This window comes from Panthera pardus, unplaced genomic scaffold (genome assembly GCF_024362965.1).
Source record: "Panthera pardus isolate Hobbes unplaced genomic scaffold, ASM2436296v1 HiC_scaffold_27, whole genome shotgun sequence".
Taxonomy (NCBI): domain Eukaryota; kingdom Metazoa; phylum Chordata; class Mammalia; order Carnivora; family Felidae; genus Panthera; species Panthera pardus.
The window spans coordinates 90386189-90399139 of NW_026526843.1; the positions used below are offsets into that span (position 1 = coordinate 90386189).

Here is a 12951-nt window from a genome sequence, read left to right on the forward strand (position 1 = left end):
TTGCTTTTCAGCGTGGCTGCAAAGGAAAGTCACCAGACTCCCCAAGCGTTTTTGGCCAATTTTTACCAATTTGCAAGCGTGCACGCTCTCTCCACACACACACACACACACACACACACACACGCCTGCCGCTCTCCCCCTGAATCTTTCGAGATCAAGTGGCGGACACGATGCTCCTTTGCCCCTAAATATTTCACTTGCATTCCCTCAAAGTGCAAAATGAAGGACATTGTCGTAAAATAACCACAGTCTAGTTGATCAAAATCAGGAAATGAACAGGGAAGCAGTCCTGTTACCTGATTGACAGTTCTTATTCAAATTCTCATTAGTTGTCCCACTAATGTCCTTCGTAAGAAAAGAAATCAAATCTTTTTCTGGCCCAGGATCTAATCTCGAGTCATACATTGTATTCAGTTATTGTGCCTTTTTAATCTCCTTTAATCTGGCGTGGTCCCTTAGTCTGTCTTTGCCTTTTGTGACATGAACACTTCTGAAAAGTATAGGCCGGGATTCTTTGTGTGGACTATCGCTTAGTTTGGCTTCGTCTGATGTTTCCTGTGACTAGATTCAGGTTCTGTGTGTTGGGCAGAAACCCCGCCGAGGCGATGTGTGTCCTTCTCAGGGCATCGTATTGGGAGGCACATGATGTCCATTTGATCCATTACTGGTGGTGTTTACTTTGATCACTTGGTTACGGTGCTGTCTGCCAGGTTTCTGTACTGTGTTACTATTTTTTTCTTTGTAATGAATAGGCATCTTATGGGCAGAGCAATCTTTTAAAAACAGGAAATGTGATTAGGTCACCTCCTGTCCCTAACCCCAGTTGAAATCCTGATGACTTATCTTGGTGTCCCCGGAACCTCTGTGATCTGGCCTCTGTTAAAGTGCTGTCGCCTCCTTATCACCTTTCTGGGAACCCGAGGCACGCGGGCCGTCCTGCTCTTGCCAGAACGTGCCAAGTTCATCCCCCCCCCACCCCCTCCTGAGGCCCTGCCTTCGTAATAGCAGTTCCCTCGGCCTAGAATGCTTTTCCACCCACTCAACGTGGGCCTACTTCTTTGTGTCTTTCGCAGTTCGCCTCACAGGTCCCCTGAGAGAGGTCTTCTCTGGCCACCCGCCTAAAGTCGCCCCCCAGTCGTCCCACCAAAGCGTCCCGTTTGTGGTCTCAGCGTAGGACTTACCACCACCTGCCGTTTGCTCATTTGCTTGTTGTCCGTCTCTCCCAGAAGAAGAAAGCAGGGACCCCGTGCACCTCGCTCAGTGCTGTGCCTGTGCTTCTAGCGCAGAGCCTGGCCCGCAGCGGTGGGGTGAATATTGATCAAGAATTTGCTGGATGAATGCATGACAAAGTATTGCTCGCTGGTGCATTGCAAGCTGGGGTTCTAACCCAGAAGTCTTGGAGTCCTGCCAGATCGTCTGTGTTGGCCACAGTGCAGCTTTGCTGGGCTTGGGCACACAAATAGAGCAGATGGCAACAGGGTGGCTCAGGGTTCCCTGCGTCGCGCCCTTAAGGGGGGAGCGACAGGAAACATCGAGAAAGCATGCTGAGATGGAGTAGGGAGGTGGAGGGATCTCTGAGCCCTGAAGTACAGATGCTTCCCTCCCTCTCCCATCCTTCACTCCTTCCTTCCTGCCTTCCTTCCTTCCTTCCTTCCTTCCTTCCCTCCCCTTCAGGTATTGGGGGCCGAGGGGTAGGGGGTAGGGAATCAGACAGAAATATACTTACATTCAAAGCACAACAGCAGCCCGGATGTTGGCGGGTGCAGAGAGGCAGGAATTGCCAGCCCAGCCCGGCCACTAGCAGGGAGGTAGGTGGGCTTGTTCCGAGCTGGGGACAGTCTGCCAGGTGACCGGGAAGCATGCGGGAGGGGAGGGCAAGTCAGGCAGTTGTCTACCCATGCCGACTCCCCCGCCCCGCGCCGTGGCCCGAGGGCTGTGGTCACCACCCCTAGAGCTGCTGCCCCGCAGGTCAGTGCACAGGGAGGGTGTGGCGCCCTTCTGGACTTTTGGGTCTGACAGTCGACTGGAAGGAGAGGGCAACGCTTAACCCCAGGGGGCAATTTCAGGGGAGAGACGCAAGGATGGGCCGTTTCCTGCAAACGTCACCGCAAGTCACGCTGCCTGCCGGGAATCCCGCGTGGGACCGTGCTGCTGGGCGTGTGCCTCTGTCACCACCAGCAAAGTGAGGATGGCTTGACGTGCTGTCTCTCCCACATCCCCCTCGTCTTTGTTTCTCTCAGGGGATGTCTTAGTCGGCCTGAGAGAAACAAAGAGGAGGGGAATGTGGGAGAGACAGCACGTCAAGCCATCCTCACCACGGACTGGGGGGCTCAAATAGCACCCTTCTGGAAAGGACCCCAGTCCTGCTGAATGAGGGCCCCGCCCTCACGAGCTCAAACCTCAGCTACCTCCTCAGTCACACGGAGGCAGGGGGAGGTTAGGGCTTCAACATAGGAATTTGGGGAGACAGAGTTCATTCATTCGTTCCATTGCAGGGAGGGGCCTTGGACTCTCAGCAGACCACTGTGGACATTCTCCCACCAGGTAGGTCTTCTCGGGAGCTGTCTCTTCACTCTGAATGCTGCTGGGACTCGGGGATTCGTGTCAAGAAATCTTCCTGGAGGGGCGCCTGGGTGGCTCCGTCGGTGAAGCGGCCGACTTCGGCTCAGGTCACGATCTCGAGGTCCGTGGGTTCAAGCCCCGCGTCGGGCTCTGTGCTGACGGCTCGGAGCCTGGAGCCAGTTTCGGATTCTGTGTCTCCCTCTCTCTCTGCTTTTCCCCCGTTCATGCTCTGTCTCTCTCTGTCTCAAAAATAAATAAAAAAATTAAAAAAAATTTTAAAATATTTTTTAAAAATTTTAAAAATTAAACAAAAAATTTTTAAAGAAATCTTCCTGGAAATGTCTGGGCGCACCTAGGCAATACTGCTGACCTTAATGAAATGAAACCCAGGCTCTCTTGGGTGAGCCCTAGAAGGAGAAGTGTCAGATGGCAAGAGGGGGAGTAGAGGGCTCTGTGTGTGGGCCCTGGGGCTGGGGTTCTGGCCTGAGATTCATTTTCTCCCACGTCTCTGTGGGCACAATACAACTTCCAGGCAGGAAGGGGCTGCCGGATTCTTCTGCCCTGCCCCCGCCCCCCCTTCGGGCACTTGAACCACCAACCTGTCCCCCCTTTCATCCCCCAGGCCAGGTGTGGCCCAGGACCCCTGCTTTCTTCTCAGGAGCCCACTGAAACGAGGCTGGAACTTTCTAGAAACCTCTGTGATGGCCAATGAGAGAGTACCAAACGGAAGCCTTACCAACCAGCTTTGGAAGTCACCCGCCATCACTCCCACCAGATTCTCTTTATTAGAAGGCGGTCACAGGGGCTGGCCTTATTCAAGGGTAAGGGATTGGAACCCACCTCTCGACGGCAGGAAAGTCAAAGGCTTGGCAGCCATGCTTGAGAATCGCCGCAGCGGCTCCCAGCGCCCTTCTCATTCCCACAGGACTCGGGACGTACGGCTCTACCCTTCGCGATGCGTGGTCTCTCTTCCCACAGGACCGCCATCACACCACCTACAGCCTTCGTGGGAGCCAGACCAGGAGAGAACGCCGTGCTTTCTCTCTGGCTGAGGCCAGACCAAGACTCTGCACAGGGGAATAATTTGGTGCCCCTCCACCGAAGGAAAAAAATGGATTTCCCACCAATACATTTCCCACCATGTAAAACAAGATGGAGGTGTGTTCCTCTCTCACGAGCAGGCTTATGTGTGACATGCGAGCCCTGGTTTATTAAGTCCTTAGGGACCCAGACCGTCGCTTTGCCAGGCATGGCCTCCCGTCCCCAGGTCACCTGTTGGTCCCAACTGACTGCTACAGTGACATTCCGGCCATCGGAGAGGAGAAAGGACCAGGAAGAAGCAGTAGAGGGTCCCCAGAACTGAATTGTGATACTTCGGATTATAGCCTATTGGCCAAAACTCACCCACGTGGTCGCTCTTAGCTGTGAGGGGCTGGGACGTGGGGTCTGTATTCCGGGGGGGCCACGTGCCGCGCTCCAATCGCTGATCCTCTTAGCGGGGAAGAGGGGGGAGAAAAGACACCGTAGGTTAAGAAGCGGACTCCGCCAAACTTATTAGTTAAAACGTTTTATGCGCGGACCGATCTACTCGCTAATTTACCTCCCCTGGCTGTAGAAAAATTCATGGTCTAAAAAAGGGGCAAAGTGTCTTACACTTTTTTGTAGTTCTTTTCCTCGTATCGGCTCGCCTTGGCAATTTCCCAAGTCAGAAAATTTGGTGGGGGAAGCCTATTGAAACTGCTTACGAATCATCTAAGAAAACGAATCATTGTTTGCCGTGAGTAAGAAAGTTAACACCATGCTTTATTTGGTTTCAGATTTTCAGCTGATCGCAACTGTATGTGTGTATTACAAAAATACCCAGAGAGAGGGGTCAGTGCCAGCCAGGGTGTTTTTTAAATTTCCATATAAGGCTGCTGTTTACTTTGGTAGGAACTTGTGGAAACTTGCGTCAACTGGCAGGGGTATTTCTATTTATTCCAGTGGTATTTTGGACCCTCTAACAGACTGGTGCCCTGGGAAGCTACCCAGCTGGCCTGCCCAGCTAGCTCAGTGTCTGAGGACACGAGGAGGGACTCTGCAATTTATAGAAGACCGGGGTTCTGCCTGAAAGGTATGACCTCGGCCTTAGGGTTCTCAATGTGTGAACTGTGCCTCCATCTACTACCCCGACCCTGCTCATCGTCTAAGAGACCGGATTCATTTCCCAGCGCTGCTGTAGTGGAGTATCATGGACGGAACGGCTCCAACAACGGAAATGTGCTGCCTCACAGCTCCGGGGGCTGGTCGTCCACAGTCAAGGTGTCAGCGGGCCCACGTTCTCTCTAACCTCTGGCACTTCCTTGGCTTACGGGGGCATAATTCCAATCTTCGGGTGGCGTTTTCTCTGCATGCACGCGTGTGTCCTGATTTCCCCTTTTTACGGGGATACCATTCACACTGGAGTAGGGGTCCACCCTACTCCAACGCGATGTCGTCTTAATTAATGACATTGACAATGGCCCTGGTTCCAAATGCAGTCATGTTCTGAGGTACTTAGGGATTAGGACTTCAACATGTGAATTGGGGGAGGGGACACAACCCATAACACAGACATCCACATACGGGATGATTGTGTGTGTGTGTGTGTGTGTGTGTGCGTGTGCGTGTGCGTGCGTGTGTGTGTGTGTGTGCCTCTGCACACTGTGGCCTGAAGCTTCCTGATTTTTTTTGTTTTTTGGTGGAGGGGAGAGTGGTTTCCACCAGTGATAACAAGATGGCTGATGGGAAAGTGGTTCACACGAAGGACTTGGGTTCTTTCCCAACAAAGACAGGGTGACTAGAGTCTAGGGAGAGTCTGAAATTGGACAACCACAGGCAGCTGGAGCAGGAGCATTGCCATCTACTGGAATAGGCATCTAAGCGGAGGTACTTTGAGTCTGCGTTGATTATAATGTAGTAGGATGTTTGCCTCTAGAGTCAACGCGTTTGGTTCTAATAACAAAACCCCGCTGGGTACGGTGTAGACAACGGGGAGATTATCACGTCCTGTGATCCAGAATCCCAGAGGCAAGCCAGCTCCTGGGTTGGTTAGCTCTGCACTGGGTCATCCAGGACCCAAGTCCCTCCCACCTTTTTGTTCTGGCATCGTCGGCATGTCGGTGTTGGTCCTCTGTCTCGCTTCCCTGCGTTCACAGAAGGGCTCCTCTGGTTCCGGCAGTCGCGTCCCAACTCCAGTCCGAAGGCCTGATGAGAGAAGGCACCTTCCTCGAGTCCCTTTAAAAGAGTCCCAGCAGACTTCCTCTCACACGTCATTGATCAGAATCGTGTCGCTGGGAAGGGAAATGGAGTTGCCCTGACTCACTGTGCCTTATCAAGCTTCACTGTCTAGAGTCGGGGACCCCTTGACGCCCATTGACTGCCCTGTCCTTGAACAAAATCGGGAGGAGGTTGGCAGGGCAGAAGCGGGTAGGCCTACTGGGAAAGCACCTCCCCAACGGAGGATTTGCCGCCACATAGGCCCTGGGTCAAGTGGAAGGACAGGAGGCTTTCTCTGCCCGGGTAGAGGTGGGGTGGCAGATCGCAGGCGGGGAGAGAGCGCGAAAGCCACGTAGAGCCGTCCGTCGATACCTTCTTAGAATAACAGTTCTCATCAGGCGCTGGGTCTGACTTTAAGCTGACAAATGATTTTCTTTCACAATAAAAGTACAAACAGAATCCTAATTAATGAATTTGCCAATAGCTGTTGCCTATTTTATGGGTCTCAGCCCAGATTCAGTCTGCGGACAAGATGAGTGAGTGTGTGTGTGTGGATGTGGCCATAAATCACCCGGGGCCCGGGACAAGGGCAGTCTTCCCTGGGATCTTCCCAAGCAGCCCTGCCGGAGGGAGCGGAGACGGCCACAGCAGCCACGACAGCCATGAAAGCCACAGGAGCTGGGACGGCCATGGCGCCTGCGGGAGATCTGTGACGGCAGAGACTGGCCTCGGCTCAGGCTCATGGCTGCTGCTGCGTGTGGCTGCGAGGGCTGACGTTTTCCTGAAGACATCATGGGCCCAATCTCCTCTCACCCCTGGGTGCGTATTTCTCCTCTTATCATTTCTACCCAGGGAGAGGCCGTGCTGCCATCACGGACCTACTTGTTTTGGAAGAAATGCCCAGAAGTGGTCATTCTGGTTGGGTTGAGGGACGTGCCTGTGTCCTTCCTTCAAAGACCACACGTCAGCCTGGGTCCTGGGCACCGAGCAGGGGGCGGGAAGGACAACAGCGCACGAAGCCGTCCAGGCCTTGTTCTCGGGGGCTCCACAATCTCACCTGGGCGCTGGGCAGATGGACCACGGGGGGAGGAAGAACTTTCTGCCCAGCCCTTTGTTTCTCACGGAAGGCCGGAGAACGTGAGCTATGGCGAGGCCCACTCTCAAGTTATGCAAGAGGCAGTTCTACTATGACCGTAGGACAACAGATGTCAGATGCCCGAGCGAGCGCGAGATGGACATTCTGAGAAATTTGCTGAAGTTGGAGGTGCCGTGGGTCACTTGCATTTTGAAAAAGCTCCCTAGGTTAATTCTTTTAAAATAAAATTTTTTTTTAACGTTTATTTATTTTTGAGACAGAGAGAGATAGAGCATGAACGGGGTGGGTCAGAGAGAGAGAGAGAGAGAGACACAGAATCGGAAACAGGCTCCAGGCTCCGAGCCGTCAGCACAGAGCCCGACGTGGGGCTCGAACCCGCGAACCGCGAGATCGTGACCTGAGCTGAAGTCGGACGCTCAGCCGACTGAGCCACCCAGGCGTCCCCAGGTTAATTCTGATATAACTACCCCTTCCTCTTTACCCAGCCCCGCCTCCCACACTGCCTCAGTCATAATCGCCGAATTACAAGAAAATAACTAATAACCTCTCGCATACTTACAGACAGTTGAGTGTCTACAGCCTTCTCTATCCCATTTCCCTTCATCTGCCTGCACAGGCCTGTTTTCCAACTACTGTTAATGATTAATAATTTGTTTAGCATTAACTGAGCTTTCCAATTTTTTTTGTTCCATATTTTCCCTGCCGTTTGGCACACTTCTTCAGAGCCAATTCCTTGCCTTCACACAACATCAATAAATTAATTTCCTTTATTTTTGCCCTTGATGTGGGCTGAGAAAGCCCAGTATTTCGCTTGTAATACCTGGCCCTCCAGTATGTCTCTTGTTTTCCCAGGAGGCAGATAACCTGTGCGGGTTGGCACTCAACGGGACAGCCTTTAGACGAACGCCCACAGCGGGAGCTTACTCCTATGACTTTCCCATCTTTAGGAGCACGCACTGTTGAAAAGGCTTCCCAAGTCTGTCTACATCAGTGCCATTTAAATGCTTCTTTTCCTTCAGAATCTTAATTTTTTAAAAATGTTTATTGTTGAGAAAGAGGGAGACAGAGAGAGTGCAAGCGGGGGAGGGGCAGAGAGAGAGGGAGACACAGAATCCGAAGCAGGCTCCAGGCTCCGAGCTGTCAGCACAGAGCCTGATGCGGGGCTCGAACTCACGGACTGTGAGATCATGACCTGAGCTGAAGTCGGAAACAACCGACTGAGCCACCCAGGTGCCCCTAAGTTTTTTTTTTAATTAAAAAAAATTTTAATGTTTTATTTATTTTTGAGAGAGCGCAAGCGGGGGGCGGGGGCAGAGAGAGAGGGAGACACAGAATCCGAAGCAGGCTCCAGGCTCTGAGCCGTCAGCACAGAGCCCGACGCGGGGCTCGAACCCACGGACCGCGAGATCGCGACCTGAGGCGAAGTCGGATGCTCAACCGACTGAGTCGCCCAGGCGCCCCCCCTTCAGCATCTTAGAATGGCTGTCACTCAGTCCTGTCCACCTACAACAGCAGGGTTTCCACGTTCTTTACTACCTCTGTCTTTTGTGACAGTTGTTAATCAGGGAGTTCAACATGGCCGCCATTACCATGGCTCTCCCAAGAGTCCTCTCTGGCTGTCTTCTTTTCCCCTTGCTATAGTGGACTGGAATTGGGCTCTGGGGGCCGGAAGTTTGAGTCTCACCAATGCCCTGTAGACATCATGGTCCTACGTCCTCTTGGCTGGTCGCTGTGGCAAGGTAGGTCTCCGTGATCTGACACTTATAGCTGTTAGTCGCTCTGGGATTCTGTTTCCTCATCAGTAAAAATGTTCTTGTGACCATGGAACTGATAATACTTGTAAGTAGCTAGGGGTGTGCCTGACATATCACAGGGACTAAAAAGATACCATTTCTGTTCCATTTCCGTGCATGGCTACCCACTTTCAACTGCCAGAATCTGCTTTCTTTCCGGAACAGCCTACAAACCAGGACTGACTGGCGTTGGTGCATAAGGACCTTGTTCCCTGCCCCCGGGTGGGAGAACTCTGAGGTGGGTGCTTGATCCCGGCCCCCCAGCAGGATTGAGCTCTAGTTTCCCGTTGTGCTAACTTGCTTGAAAACTCACCTTTTCGTGGTCCCTTCTCTTCCCCAGCTTACTTCCTCTCTCCGTGTTTCTGGAGTCCAGCCCATAAGCCACCAGCACGGAAATCCTTGTCTTAGAGCTGCTACTGGAAAAACCCAAACTAGGGCATTTTCTCTAGCTGTTCTCCTCAATTCTGATACTCATCTCCAAATTGCCTTCTGGACAATCTGCGCTCACATCAAAGCCGGTACATATAAAATTAGACCTCCGCTCTTCTCCATCAAACTAGCCCATTTCCTGTCTCCCCCATCTCTAAGTAGTTGTACCATTTCCCCCAGTCATTCAAGGCAGAAACGTGGATATTATTCCACCACATCCAGTCGTCATTACCCAGAAATATTTATCGCTCCTCTGGTGGGAGAGCTACTCGATGTGGACCCCCCCCCCCCCCAACCCAGCCGGAAGTGTCTTTGCTTTAGTGGTGTTTCTTCTCTCATCCCTCATGCCCTCCTTACCTCACACCAGTCTATCCACCCCCCTGCTGACATCTTCCAGAAGGGACTTCTTTTTTTTTTTTTAATGTTTATTTATTATTTTTGAGAGACAGAGAAGCAGAGCGTGAGCAGGGGGAGGGGCAGAGAGAGAGGGAGACACAGAATCCGAAGCAGGCTCCAGGCTCCGAGCCATCAGCACAGAGCCCGACGCGGGGCTCGAACTCACGGACCGTGAGATCGCGACCTGAGCCGAAGTCGGATGCTTAACCCACTGAGCCACCCAGGCGCCCCCAGAAGGGACTTCTAATGACTGTATCCCTCCTTATCTTTGCTCAAAACCCAGCCACCACCCCCTGCTGGCTCCTGGATAAAGTTGGAGCAGCACAGCCAAGTAGGGGTGGACTCGGGCCTCCTCGTCTCAGTACTAACGACCCAGCTTCTCCATCCTTCACTGCTCCCTAGAGCCACTGCACCTTCCCGTGGCCATGTCTTTGCTTGTATTAAGTTCTACCCATAACTTAGGGCTCAAGTTAGATCCCACTTCCTTCACTGCAGCCTGGACCTGCTGGGAAGGACGTCCTCCTCTGATTGTTGGAACGTGATTGGAAACACTCAGCCATACTCATTTATCCAGTCAGGCACCAGGTCCCAGGCATTGTGCTCGATACCATTGGGGACATATTTATTGATGAACGAAATCGGCGCGGCCCTTGGCCTCATGGAGCTCACAGGACAGTGGGGGAGGACACAGAAATCAAATAATCGGAGAGATGTGAAATTATAAATCATCAGAGCCCAACAAGGTGGAAGCTAATTTAGGTGGGAGGTGGCGGGTGTTCAGATGAGGCCATGAGGTGTGAGTAGGGATTAGCTAGAATAAGGGTAGAATATAGTCTAAGTACAATGAGTCTCTCATGTGAAGACGATTAAGCTTCCGACTTCGGCTCAGGTCACGATCTCACCGTGAGTGGGTTCGAGCCCTGCGTCGGGCTCTGTGCTGATGGCTCAGAGCCTGGAGCCTGCTTTGGATCCTGTGTCTCCCTCTCTCTCTGCCCCTCCCCTGCTCTCTCTCTCTCTCTCTCAAAAACAAATAAACATTAAAAAAAAAAAACTTTAAAAAGAAGGGTGTGGAATGGCTGTCAAGGGCCAGATTACTCAGGGTCTCACAGACTACACCAGCGAGGTTTCTGCTGCGATAATGCTGCTTAACAAACAGCCCCTACGTCTTTGTGGCTTGCGACGTCAGGCATTTATTTACCCCTCCTGGGTCAGCAGGGCTCGGCTGTGGCTCTACAGGCCAAGGCCGGGCTCCTGGCTTTGGGCTGTGCTCAGGACTCCCATTTCTGTCATCCTGGGACCAAGGCTGAAGGAGGAGCAGGTACCTGGGGCAGGTTGTTCTCATGGCTGAGGAGAAACTCAAGAGGGCATTTAGGTAGGAACAATGCCTCTGAAGGGTGAGGTTTGGGACTGGCCCACCGTTACCTCTGTCCACACTCCACTGGTCACAGCCAGTCATAAGGCCTAGGTCAGGGGGCTGGTCTGCTAGAAGGGACACAGTCAGAGAGCAAAGGGCACATGGGTGGAAGATTCTATCTCAGAGAGAAGAGGTGGGTACAATGATCCAGTCTAACACCAAGGGGAAACCTTTGTACCTTTCTTGGATGCCTCTTCTCTAAGACTCGAAAACAAATGCCTTTCCATGCACACAGACGTACACAGAAACTCAGAATTTTTGTGAACGTGTTTAAATACAAATGATATCTTATTACGTGTATTGTTCTGCAGCCGCCTTGAACGTCCTTCCTTTAACAAAGAATATCTTGAGCGCCCAACCAACGGTGGGAAGGTCATGCCGTAATATTTTCAATGCTGGGGTCTCCGAACCTTGGTTTGAACTTTGGTTCAAAAGTGTGAGCGTGGTCCCAGGTAACACAATAATATTTCCGGTCTTGCACGCTTTCCAAGACGTTGACGCTCCCTGATCAGGAGATAAAATTGGTGTCCCCTCCCCAAGAACCAAGTCTTTGTGACTGCCTTGACCGGAAAAGACATGGCACCATGGGACTCCTGAGGGGGGGGGCTGTGAAAGCGCTCTTCAGCTCCCACCTGGCTCTCTTTTGAGACACTCACTCTTGGGGCACCGTGCTGTGAGGAAGCCCGGGCGACCTTCAGAGGCTCCTGCGCGGAGGAACCATGGCCCCCGGTCCTCAGCTTTGGCCAAGCGCCAAGCTCACTACCAGCCCCGACCTGCCAGCCGCGAGGGCAGTGGGAACCAGCCACGTGGGAGGTGACCGCTCCAGTCCCCAGGTGAGCTTTGTGGTACAGAGACGAGTCTTCTCTGCCGAGACCTGCCCGAAGTACAGATTCGTGAGCAAGAGGAGCGACGGTCATGTTTTAAGCCTCTGGGTTCAGGCGTGGCTGATCACGCAGTGGAAAAGGAAGCCGCGGCAGGGCTGAGTCCCCGTGCTGTGAATTTAGAAGCCCCTGGGTTGCCCTAGAGGAGGGGCCCGTCCTCCCCGCAGCCTAGGCCTGGGCTGAGCCTGGGGGCGAGCCGCAGTGACCCTGGCGTATACTAAAAAAGGATGCATTATTTAGCCGAAATTCAACTTTAACTTGGCAGCCTGGATGCTTATTTGCTAAATCCAACAACCGACCCAGGGGCCACATTTGTAAAATTGGGGGCTTACCCTGGCCTCGGGGGCAGCCACGCCTGGAGGTCCCAGCAGGCTCTGGGTCAATGCCCTACCTGGGTGCGAGCCCAGCTCTGCTTGGGCAAGCTCCAAGTCTCATCTGGAAAATGGGAATAATAATGGCCATTCTCTCCCGGGGTGGTCACGAGGGTTAAGTGAGATCATGCGTACAAGTCACTTAACAAGTGCCGGGCACACGGCATGTGCAAAATCAAAGGGAGGTGCTATTATTTCTCTTGCCATGGCGCTCTGGTTCACGGGCAAGCGTTATTAGGCAACAGACATCTTTGGGGTTTTGTGGGTAAGGTTGTGTGTGTGTGTGTGTGTGTGTGTGCGCGCGCGCGCGCGCGAACGCGTGCCCGCTCACGCCCTCGCACGCAGGCATGGCACGTAGAGGTAAAGAAAGAAAGCTTCAGCCCCGTCTTCCAGGGCACCTGGTGTTCAGCCAGCAGTTGTAGAACGAATCCCACTACCCACTGTGTTCAACTCCCACAGTTAATAACACTGCAAAATGAGGGCTGTGGATACATTCTCCCTTCCTCGGCATCTTTGCGGGCAGGTTTTTAATTTTAAGCAGGAGAAAACCCATCAGGTATTTGAGGCTCCTGGGGGGCGGCTAATGCTTCCTGTCAAATGCTCACCCTGGGGTGCTTTGTTACCCTGACACCTCCCGAACTCGGAGTCAGCAGCAAATTGCAGGACAAAATTCTTATGCTGCAAGTTTATTGCATATTTATAGAATTTAGGCCATTAGGCGACATTAGCTTTTTTTTTTTTCAACTTTTTATTGAAGTATAACCTACATTCA

The 12951-nt window shown here is 52.5% G+C and overlaps 2 long non-coding RNA genes across 2 annotated transcripts; one reads left to right on the forward strand and one right to left on the reverse strand.

The window, feature by feature from the left end:
* Positions 1-292: 292 nt before the first annotated feature.
* Positions 293-1633, reverse strand: LOC109248019 (uncharacterized). Its single transcript, XR_002071910.2, has 2 exons — positions 1182-1633; positions 293-773 (listed from the first exon to the last, which is right to left on the reverse strand). It is a non-coding gene; the product is annotated as an uncharacterized LOC109248019 (long non-coding RNA).
* A 753-nt stretch (positions 1634-2386) lies between these two features.
* On the forward strand, positions 2387-4216 carry LOC109248134 (uncharacterized). The gene is made up of 2 exons (XR_002071936.2): positions 2387-2544; positions 3185-4216. It is a non-coding gene; the product is annotated as an uncharacterized LOC109248134 (long non-coding RNA).
* Positions 4217-12951: the final 8735 nt, after the last annotated feature.